The sequence below is a fragment of the Boleophthalmus pectinirostris genome, unplaced genomic scaffold (assembly GCF_026225935.1).
Source record: "Boleophthalmus pectinirostris isolate CB_2022bp ecotype Guang Dong unplaced genomic scaffold, ASM2622593v1 HiC_scaffold_23, whole genome shotgun sequence".
Lineage (NCBI taxonomy): Eukaryota > Metazoa > Chordata > Actinopteri > Gobiiformes > Gobiidae > Boleophthalmus > Boleophthalmus pectinirostris.
In genome coordinates this window covers 4,501,859-4,513,906 of record NW_026571207.1, presented here as the reverse complement: position 1 = coordinate 4,513,906, position 12,048 = coordinate 4,501,859, and the positions used below count along the sequence as shown (strand labels likewise).

Sequence of the window (12,048 nt, the reverse complement as noted above, 5' to 3'; positions counted from 1 at the left end):
GTACTGGGACACCTGAGTGGATTCGTGTATAGGGCGCTCTGGATTGCAGGAAGCGCAATCGTTTTTTGATGGGGTTGGAGGCTTAAGAACGCACCTAATAGCCCGGAAAATACAGTACATGTGCGCGCATACATGTGTGAATGAAACAAAACGCAACGTCAAGCATGTTTTTGAGGAGTTAACAAACATTATAACAATCTAAAGCTCACAAGAGTCAGTTTTGTGCAACATAGGAGCTTTAATGCGCCATAGAAACATAACACCTCCAGTTTAAACTTGTCATCATCACGTAAGCTCTTATATTACATCCTTTTTTCTCCTTGTGCGTCTCATTCCGCTTCTTTTTCTTTTGCATTTACTGTGTTTTGTGCTTACTTCATTACCTGGGCCAGTCCCCCCGTGCGCCCTCACATTGTGCACACCGCGCGGGTAATAAACACAGCTGTCATCCGCGCCTGTAATTAAGACAAAGTGCGTCTGCGTGCGGCACCTCGCCCACTCCGCCGGCGCGCACTTCCGGACTCGGTATAAAGTGGCCGCTCTGCTACTGAAATCTTAATGAGATTGTCTTGAGGCACTAAGCCAGTTAATGGAGTTTAATTAGGTTTGCTGTGTACTTTAGCCACAGAAAACAGGATTTATCCACCACCGCCACGGACTGGAGATTAGGGCCGGGGAGTCGTACAGTGGCGCGCTCAGTCACGGTGCCTCTTACAGTAAACAGTTGGAGATGGAGAGAGGGGGGACTGCAGCGAGACCGGCTCAGAGGCAAATCTGTCTTTATGGAAGTCGGCTACTTAAAGGGCATGTACTTGATTGTTTCCTCGTGTGTTTGAGCAAACTTTGTCTTAGCCCAGAACAGGTATTCTGTATAAGCAGCTCAGGAAGTACTGTATGAGCATGCTAGTAGTTGTTAGTTGCTGTCATGCGAAACTCCGCTGTAGCGTCTGAAAGTTGTGAGAAACAAACTCATCGTGGTGAATAATTAGGACGCCTCAGAATGCATTAGGTAAGTGAGGAATAACTTTGGAAATCTGTATCAATCATTCATTTTTCAATATAAAACAAAAAAATATGAAAATGAAAAAAACTACTATTTTCTTTATTACTTTTTTTAAAAATTATTATTATGTTTATTTATTTCGGACAGTAATACATAGAACATAAATTAAAAAACAAAAACAAAAAACTGAATAATAAAAAAAAAGACTTCAAAATGAAAGAACAGATAACAATTTTTATTTTTATTTTTTCTTTCAGTTTTAGATTTTAAATTTAATTGAATAAAAAAAATAAAATAAATAAATAAAAAATAAAAGTCACTGTTTCTGTGACTTAAACTGCGATGCCGGAAATTTACGCCCCATACGGACTGAACCAGGACTAAACCGTTTTCAGTCCTGGCCTGGTCCCAGTCTCAGTCCCGGTCTTAGTCTTGGTCCTGTTCCCGGTCACAGTCCTGGTCTCAGTTCTGGTCTGGTCCTGGTTTCTGTCCCGGTCTGGTCCCAGTCTCAGTCCCAGTCTCGGTCTTGGTCCTGTTCCCGATCTCGGTCTTGGTCCTGTTCCCAGTCTCAGTCCCGGTCTCAGTCCTGGTCTCAATCACGGTCTGGTCCTGGTTTGATCCCGGCCTCAGTCTTGACCCAACCCAATATTTGTTCAACTTAAAGTGTTGAAAATGCAGGATATTGTTGATTTAAGTCTCCTCAAAATCATGTATAAAGCAAAGTGCGAAGTATCACCCGTAAATATTCAAAGACTGTTTGAGATGAGAACAAAACCACTACAATTTAAAAGGAACCTACATGTGTAAAAAACCCAGATTCAGAACCAAGGTTATGGAGTGAAGCGTCGCTGTGAAGGGAGTTCACTTATGGAAGAGTCTTGACAAAGAAATAAAAGAATCAAGTACAATGATGACATTTAAAAAACATATAAAATCGAATGCAGTGTGTATGTATGAAAAAGAAAACTAAGTTGTTGTGTATAATAATGAAGATTTCTGTTTGCAATTGATCAGTAATTGTGCCTGAACTGATTTGGAATGTTTAGTAACCATCGGTGTTAATGTTTTGTCTTGAAAAAGGAAAGGGGGGGGCAGATAACGTAAGATTTTTTCTTCTTTCTGCTCCTTTTCATTCATTTCTTGTGTGTCTGATGTTGTGACACTGTCGATGTCTTTTTATGCTTTATGAATGGAAATAAATAAATACAAATACACATACAAATATTCGCTTGTGAATACAGTTTGCCACACAGGAGTCATTTCTAATAATATGGCCCAACTATTTTGTTTTTGTTACATTAGTCAGCTGATTCTCATTTAAATAAAAAGAAAGGACGCTTAACTTTTGATCTTCGTTAGTCCTGGCAATCATGACAACGCTTTTAAAAAAATTATATTTTATATCATACAGCATCCCGTACTCTGAACAGGCTCTCATCAGCTAGAACAACTAAAGCATACAACAGATTGATTGACAAGCCTGTCTCCAACTATACATCCAGCAGATTTTCCATCAAAAAACATTAACCGGGAGTAACGTTTACTTTACATTGCGGCAAAAAGCTTTATCAAAAACATCTTTGAAGTGGAGCTTGGACCAGTCGCGTCGCAGCATAAAGGTTTGTGCGGGAACCAAAGGAGAAGCGCCCAAATGAATCAAAACAAACATGGCGACGCCGACAGACACACTTCAGACTATTTTTGCGTCAATACAGACTGTTTAATTTGTCAAAAACACACAGAGGGAAGCGCTTTGTGTATTTGTGGACAGGGAAAATGTCTGTGCTTTTCTCTCAACTGGATGTGACCAAAGTTTCAGATCAATCAGATTCAAATAATTGTTATGACGCTTCACGTTTTCCGATCGCTTCCAGCAACAGTCGCTCCAGATTGATCATGTGTAGAAAGCAATTCAAAGTGACACACATATCAATCTGGCATGAGACAGGTTAGGAAGCTTAGACAAAGAAACAAGCCCCCAGGTCGAAGGAGAGTCGGGTTTGTGAAGATGTACAAGGTCCGGGAGAGATCACTAGATGACTCAAACATGCATAGATGACATCTCAAACCTCTCCAGGCGTGTTTTTGATGAGGGAATGGAGGTAAAACGTGGTAGAAAGTTAAAACAAAAACATTCATGGAGCATTTGTGGGTTGGTTCTCGCTGGTTGAGTTTTGTTTGTGAGTTTTGAGGACTGCAGTCGTGCCCTTCAAAGCAGCCACACACACAGTTATGTCATCGTAAAACAACAGGCCCGTGACACAAACAGATGCGCTCTTATGGACAGCTCCCAGACAAATGTTTAGAAAAGCCAGTCAGGCAAAGGCATCCGTCTCAATTGGACTTATTTTTCCTTGCGTCTCACAGGAAGTTATTGTACTTAAAGGTGAACTGTCTTACTTTTCTGTTGGGGGTGTGTCATGTTTGGGGATGTGCCTGGAATGTTTCAGCATTAAATTTCACTTTATTCAGTTAGAAGTGTTTGTGTTCCTAGAAAACACAGCGAAACACACACGTCCTCCAACAACACACACACGTCCTACAGAGACACACACACACGTCATACAACAACACACACACGTCCTACAGAGAAACACACAAACGTCATACAACAACACACACACATGTCCTACAGAGACACACACACACGTCCTACAGACACACACACACGTCCTACAGAGAAACACACAAACGTCATACAACAACACACACAAGTCCTACAGAGAAACACACAAACGTCATACAACACACACACAAGTCCTACAGAGAAACACAAACGTCATACAACAACACACACAAGTCCTACAGAGACAGACACACACGTCATACAACAACACACACAAGTCCTACAGAGACACACACACGTCCTACAGAGACACACACGTCCTACAGAGACACACACAAACGTCATACAACAACACACACGTCCTACAGAGACACACACACGTCCTACAGAGACACACACACGTCCTACAGAGACACACACAAACGTCATACAACAACACACACACGTCCTACAGAGACACACACACGTCCTACAGAGACACACACACGTCCTACAGAGACACACACAAACGTCATACAACAACACACACACGTCCTACAGAGACACACACACGTCCTACAGAGACACACACACGTCCTACAGAGACACACACACGTCCTACAGAGACACACACACACGTCCTACAGAGACACACACACGTCCTACAGAGACACACACACGTCCTACAGAGAAACACACAAACGTCATACAACAACACACACACGTCCTACAGAGAAACACACAAACGTCATACAGAGAAACACACAAACGTCATACAACAACACACACAAGTCCTACAGAGACACACACACACGTCCTACAGAGACACACACACGTCCTACAGAGACACACACACGTCCTACAGACACACACACGTCCTTCACACACACGTCCTACAGACACACACACAAGTCCTACAGACACACACACACGTCCTACAGACACACACACACGTCCTACAGAGACAACACACACACGTCCTACAGAGACACACACACGTCCTACAGACACACACACACGTCCTACAGAGACACACACACGTCCTACAGAGACACACACACACACGTCCTTCAGAGACACACACACGTCCTACAGACACACACACACACAGTCCTACATACACACACACACGTCCTACAGAGACACACACACACGTCCTACAGAGACACACACACACGTCCTACAGAGACACACACAAACGTCATACAACAACACACACAAGTCCTACAGAGACACACACACAAGTCCTACAGACACACACAAGTCCTACAGAGACACACACACGTCCTACAGAGACACACACACGTCCTACAGACACACACACGTCCTACAGAGACACACACACGTCCTACAGAGACACACACACGTCCTACAGACACACACATACGTCCTACAGAGAGAAACACATGTCCTACAGAGAGAGACTACTGCTACTACTACTGTGAGGCTTCCTGTGGCTCAGAGACTTTAAAGCAGCTCTGCTTGTACAAGTGTCTCCATGGCCGAGCACCAAAGTCCATCTGTGACATGTTAGTGTCATATGAACCATCTCACACTCTGAGGAGCTCAGGGACCGGCCTCCTGCTGGTGCCCAGAGTCACGACTAAACAAGGGGAGTCAGAGTTTCAGGTTCATGCAGCTAAAACCTGGAACAGTCTGAACATGTGAGACAGACTCTTCTGTGACGCTGTTTAAATCCAGACTCAAAACATTTCTGTTTAACTGTGCAAATAACTGAAAGGTTTTCATTCTGCACTCTTCTCTCCAATTTATGTCTCTCTTTTTTAATTTTAATCTTCATGATTATTTATGTTTTGATTTGTTTTTATTATGATTTTAATGTATTTCTTATTCTGTAAAGCACTTTGAATTACTTTGTGTACGAATTGTGCTGTACAAATAAACTTGCCTTGCCTTGCCTACTACTGCTGCTCTACTGAACAGAAGGCGTGGTGGCCAAGTGGTAAGGTGTCGGTCTTGTAAATCAAAAATCATGGGTTCAATCACCATCTGTGCCTTTAATTCAGGGTTTTTCAAATATCTCTGCCCCCATTTACAGTCTGTCACCTGTAAACTTACACATGTATTGAAAGCAAATTTTTACCAGAAGGACACCATTAATAACTAGAAAAGCACTCAGAGAGCGCAGACCTCCGCCAAGGACTACCCCCATTTTTTATATAAATTGCGATAAAATCAGTCTTCTGGATCAGATCCGGATCAGCCTTTGGAATATGAAAGAGGATCCCATTGTCCATCCCTGAGTCAAATTTCATGGGGTTTGGTCAATAATTAACCGAGATATTGAGAAACAAAATTTTTGGCCCCATTTACCACAATGTTAACTAAAATTTCAAAGTGATCCAGAATCCAGGATTACTTCCGGATCACCCCCAAAATGAAATCAGTTCTTCCTTTTCATATTTCCAACAAATCCTGAAAATTTCATCAAAATCGGTCCATAACTTTTTGAGTTATGTTGCTAACAGACAAACAAACAAACAAACAAACAAACAAACAAACAAACAAACGCCGGCAAAAACATAACCTCCTTGGTGGAGGTAACTAGGACTAAACCAGGTCTAAACCAGGACTAAACCAGGTCTAAACCAGGACTAAACCAGGTCTAAACCAGGTCTAAAACCAGGTCTAAACCAGGTCTAAACCAGGACCAAACCAGGTCTAAACCAGGTCTAAACTAGATCTAAACCAGGTCTAAACTAGGACTAAACCAGGTCTAAACCAGGACTAAACCAGGTCTAAACTAGATCTAAACCAGGACTAAAATAGGATTTAACAGGACGAAACTATTCTCTCAATAATATTTTTAATACGGTTAAGGAAAGACTGATCTTTTGATTGTCTTTTAGCAGACAAAAACATCTTATGTGAAGAGATCCGAGTCTTTGCTTCTCTACAGTAAATCAAGTAATCCAAAGTATTCAGATTACGTTACTCACTTGACGTCATTTAATGGATTATGTTACAAACTACATTTTGGGGTGTGTAATCTGTAATCTGTAGGGGAATACATTTTAAAAGTCACCTTCCCAACACTGCATGTGACGTACAGATTTACAGATCAGAAATGAACTCTGGATAACACAAAGGATACATATGTTTAGAGAGACCAGTGGTTGACTGTGGGCTGGACTGGAGTGAATGAACCATGTAGTGTCAGGCTTTATATCTAGGAAAGAAACGGTACAGAAATCCAGCATATTCCAATTAATATCTATAATATATGTAAAGAAAACACACTGGAGTAAGACGACAGTGTGATTTTCCTGTTTGGCCTGTGTTCAGACCACGGCTCCGGATCTCGACACTCTGAGATGGTATCAGAGCGGATTATTCAGCAAAGCCAGAACAGAGGAGCGCTCCGTCTCCCCCAGTCCTTGTCTGCAGGCCAAGATCTAGTCCACGCCGCTCCGTGATACAGACTCGTGTGAAGCTGAAACTGACGAGATAAGAGTCAAATCCTAATGTCAAGCAAAATGGCAGGAATTTGTACCCAAAAAGTTAAAAATGCGCCTGTCCAATCGGTACACAGTCGAGGGTTTGTGAGTAGCAGTTGTGCTTTTTCGATCATTTCAGTCTCATCCGATGGTGCAAGAAGAAAGAATAACATGACACTTGAGTTATTATTCATGTCTGTAATGCATAAAAAATAATGAACTATTAATACTGCTGCATTAATAGTCGATGTTGTATGTTTAATTCAATCAGAAAGCTGCCAATAGTTGTAACAATTTAGATTACCAAGATGGATATTATTACATTTTTTGGATTATGAATAAGAGTTTGCATAAATAGTCTCTTTTTGATCAAATCTGTTTTCAAAGTTTGCATGGAAAATAGATGTTCTTACAGGGGAAGAGATCTTTGAAACATCCTGGGTTTAAAGGCATGGATGGGGGTTGAACCCATGATCTTTGGTTTACGAGACCAACGCCTTACCACTTGGCCACCACGCCTTCAGTGCTGTTATTTTGGGGGGTGTTCAAGAGATTGTTTATTAAAAATTGCTTCATTGCTTCAAAACTGGATATACAAGTTTAATTCAGTCGGAGGGAAAGATCAAATGGGTGAAACAAAGCAGATGACTTAATTTTTCCTTTTGTTCAAGAACATTTCGTGCAATTGACCAGCCACACCATCAGCTTCTTTATGCTTTGTTTTGGTGTTTTTTTGGTGTTCATGAAGTTGTTAATTAAACACTGTTTCATTAACAGTGGATATTTAAGTTTAATTCATTCAGGGAGAAAGATCGAATGGGTGAAATAAAACAGATGACCAACATGGGGCAATGCAAATTCTGGATTAATAATAAGAGTATTATTATTATTATTATTATTATATATATTTTTTTTTTTTACCTCCACCAAGGAGGTAATGTTTTTGCCAGCGTTTGTTTGTTTGTTTGTTTGTTTGTTTGTCTGTTAGCAACATAACTCAAAAAGTTATGGACTGATTTTGATGAAATTTTCAGGATTTGTTGGAAATGTGAAAAGGAAGAACTGATTTCATTTTGGGGGTGATCCGGAAGAAATCCTGGATTCTGGATCACTTTGAAATTTTAGTTAACATTGTGGTAAATGGGGCCAAAAATTTTGTTTCTCAATATCTCGGTTAATTATTGACCAAACCCCATGAAATTTGACTCAGGGATGGACAATGGGATCCTCTTTCATATTCCAAAGGCTGATCCGGATCTGATCCAGAAGACTGATTTTATCGCAATTTATATAAAAAATGGGAGTAGTCCTTGGCGGAGGTCTGCGCTCTCTGAGTGCTTTTCTAGTTTAGATGTAGGTTAGACGTGGTTTTAGTCCTGGTTTAATGTCCAGCAATGAGTGGAATTACTAAAAAAACCAAAAAAAAAAAACTGGAAAATATAATCCATTTATTTCAACAAAGTAACTGTAATCCAATTACCTCTCATTGAAACAGTAACTGTAACTGAATACAGTTACTCATAATTTGTACTCTGATTACGTAACTCCGGTACATGTAATCTGTTACTCCCCAACACTGGTCATGTGCTCTTGGCTCAGAGCCGTTGAAGAGAAAGCTCATCGTTGGCACCATAAGACGAAAGAAGCCAAAACCGATGTTCTGTTCATGAGCATTTCATGTCAGGACGACAATGTCACTAACAAAAGAGGAAATGTAAATGTGAAAATGAAAAATATAAAGGGGCTGTCACACCTTGATGATACAGCGAGCCTATGCAGACGTATGAAAAATTTGGCAAATACGCTGGTGTATGTCGAATATGTTATAGGTAAGTTCTGTATAAGTTATGAGCACTCTGAAGCACGCTGAAAAATGTGACAGACAAGCAAATTGCATTTAGAAGTGCCAATATAAACTGCCCATTGGAAAAAGTAGCATTTTATTTTATATTATTGTCTGACGAAAATCCACTATACCAGAAGTGTCAAACTCATTTTGGTCCGGGGGCCGTATCCAACCTACTTTAATCCTAAAGGGGCCGGATCAGAAAACTTATGTCATATAAACCCCAAAAACAGCAATAAGTTCAAATATTTGTGCAGAGAAACGCAAATCTATTACAGAAATCTTGTTTTAATTGCTGAACTCTTTCTTTTACAAAATATTATATTATTATGAACAACCAGAAACTTTAAGAAAAATGTAATTTCAAACACAAAGTTTTAACATTAACTTGTATGCAAATAGGAATAAGTCAATTTTTATTGGAAAATCCTGCACTCGGCTCCACTTTTCTCTCATGTTGGACAGTTTTTGCAGATGAGGGTGTCATGGTCAACAGTCAAAACGATCGTCCTTTAAGAGCGTTTGGAAAGAGACAAGTCTTCATTTGTGCTGCTCTGGTGGGAGGGGCCACGTACAGAGACGCTGGAGACGCTGCTGTGATAAACACCACAGAAAATTACCAATATTGTAATAGAAAATATAATTTATATATTTTAGTAGACAGGGGCAGCAGTCTAAGCTGGGAGTCCCTTAGACTGCTGCCCCCGCAACCCGGCTCCGGATAAGCGGAAGAAAATGGATGGATGGATATTTTAGTAGAAAATCAGTCGAGGGCCAGATTAAAGGTCTTGGAGGGCCGGATCTGGCCCCCGGGCCTTATGTTTGACACTCGTGCACTATACGGTCACAGGAACTATTTACAGAGTGTTGAGTGATACTGTTGTTCTATTTTTATTATTACCATATTGTAACAGACTCAATTATTGTAATACCTTAAATATTATTACATGTACTTACTCATTGCTATGGAGAACTCGAGCCGAGATGAAACACATGATGAATGTCCATGACAAATCAATTCACAACAACTGTTTTCTATATTCTGTGCAGAATAAACTGCTGTCACACCAAACTCCAGCAGCTTCCGTGGGTCATTGTAATAAAAGGTGAGGGCAAGACACAGCGGTCACATATGTCCTCCAGCATCAGCATGATCTCACAGATTTGTCACTGCCAATAGAGCCAGGAGAAGACGAGATCAACGGCGATACGCTGCTGTGCGCTATGCATAAGTGTGACTGTCGATGGGCATAAGCTGTGGACGCTGACAACACGCTAACCATTAGTTGGTATCTATAAGTTATCAAAACATTCAATATAAGTTACTAATTCCTCATGTATACGCCCAAAATTGATAGTTCAGCGTATGCCAGCTTTTTAGGGAAATTCTGGTACGTCGGCATAAATTGTCAAGGTGTACCAGGGCCATAAGACTTAAGATTGTAATAATTCTCATTGGTGATAATGTAATGTATACATTATCTATTAAGAATGTGTCTTTTCCAGGTTACTGCTGCGTTCCTGTGCAAATGGGGGACACTTTAATGGTCCTTTGGCCTTCACTTCAACATTATTGAAGTTTGTAACACTTGTGCTGTGGGCAAAAGTCAGGCCAGAGTGGAAAAAGCACAACCAGGAGAAGAGGGGAGAGAGAAGTGTAACTGCAGACAGCGCAGCGCTCCACAGTGACCCAAGTGAACCTCCGAACCTCACCTCACCCCCATGAACTCACTGTCCAGGGAAAATACCAATACCATCCAGCTGCGGACACAAATAGGCGTTCTCGTGCCTCCAGCCACACGGACTCTGTTCCTCGTCACTGTCAACATCCAGCTCTCTCAACATCAACATCCGGATTAACACTGGATTTGGAAAAAGCTTAATATACCAGTTAGCCCCGTTAGCAGCACTTTACATACTTCATGACCAAATAGCAGCGATAGGTTAAATAAAAAAAGTACCCGCCTACCGTTGAGCGAACGACTCTTAACGCTGCAAGGTCAGATGGTTTTTGCGAAGTGAAACCGGCTGATGAATCAAGCTCGTTATACCCAGTATGCCTTGTGAAACTGCGCTACCAGGAACGCCCAGGTGATGTTCTTGTATCATGACGGAAACGCCCCGGCCGCAGCTGGACCCTTCTCGAAAATACAACACATAGCAGTGAGTTAGCTTCGATGGACATGGAACGCTAAGCCATTGCCCCCGGACAAGTATTTACACTCACGCAATGGTCGACACCACGCTCCCTTAGTCCACTTCTTTATATAATCTTCAGTCTAGTGTCTACAACATAACTCCTCACTGACTTTTCCTTAACGCTGGAAGCTGACAATGTTCTGGAGCTGGTTCAGTGGACAGACAGGCCTTTCTCAGCAGAAGATCACTCATAATCATATCACGTGTCTCACAAAACCCTTTTAACTCTTTACTCTGGAGTGTAACAAAAGAAGGCTTGTGCACAAGTTGCTGTTTGGGTCTGAGGTGAACAGTTCAGTCCTCTCTTGTTATAGTGCTGTGCTCTGAGCCCCAGACAGCGGCTTTGGTTGGTTTTCTTTTGAATGAAGCGTTCTGGCAGATCCACGGATTGCTTCATGAAGTCCTGTTGGGAGTCGCAGGCTCTGAGTGTGGTCATATAAACAAAGACGGGCTGAAACTGTTTGGTTTGAAATTGGTTTTCTGAACATTGCAATGAGTAGATTACACTGTCATCTTTTGACTTGTAATATTTTTGTTTTTCTCTAAACAAGATCCAACTGGCTTGGATAAGAAAACAGAACACGCATTCCGCAGCAATGTGTTCATCTAAAATCAGATCAAATATGAACTCACAGTAATTATACAGGAGTATGTAGTACAAGTAGTGATTGCAAGAAGTGATTTCTTTACTTTAGTGGAATAGTGACTGTTGTAAATATAAATGATAGATTTACTCCAATCAAGAAGCAAAACATTTTTTAGTATTTCGAAAAGAAGACAGCTCTAATATTCATGCTTTAGAAATGCACAAGAAACACATTTACTGACACTTTAAACATGATTTCAACTAAATAAAAATATTTTATTATATTTTATATTAGTCATATAATAGTTTCTGTGTACATTAGTGACGTTTTGGCCCAGTGCATGATGTTGTTTGTATCTAATAATTTTGCAGAAAGCTGAAAATATTAGTTATAAATATGAAAAATAATGA

At 40.8% G+C, this 12,048-nt stretch overlaps 1 non-coding gene and 1 pseudogene across 1 annotated transcript; both read right to left on the bottom strand.

Moving 5' to 3' along the window:
- Window positions 1-12,048, bottom strand: part of LOC110153106 (hatching enzyme 1.2-like) — a 73,865-nt pseudogene that overhangs the window by 3,973 nt on the left and 57,844 nt on the right.
- trnat-cgu (transfer RNA threonine (anticodon CGU)) lies at window positions 7,454-7,525 on the bottom strand. Its single transcript has one exon. It is a non-coding gene; the product is annotated as a tRNA-Thr (tRNA).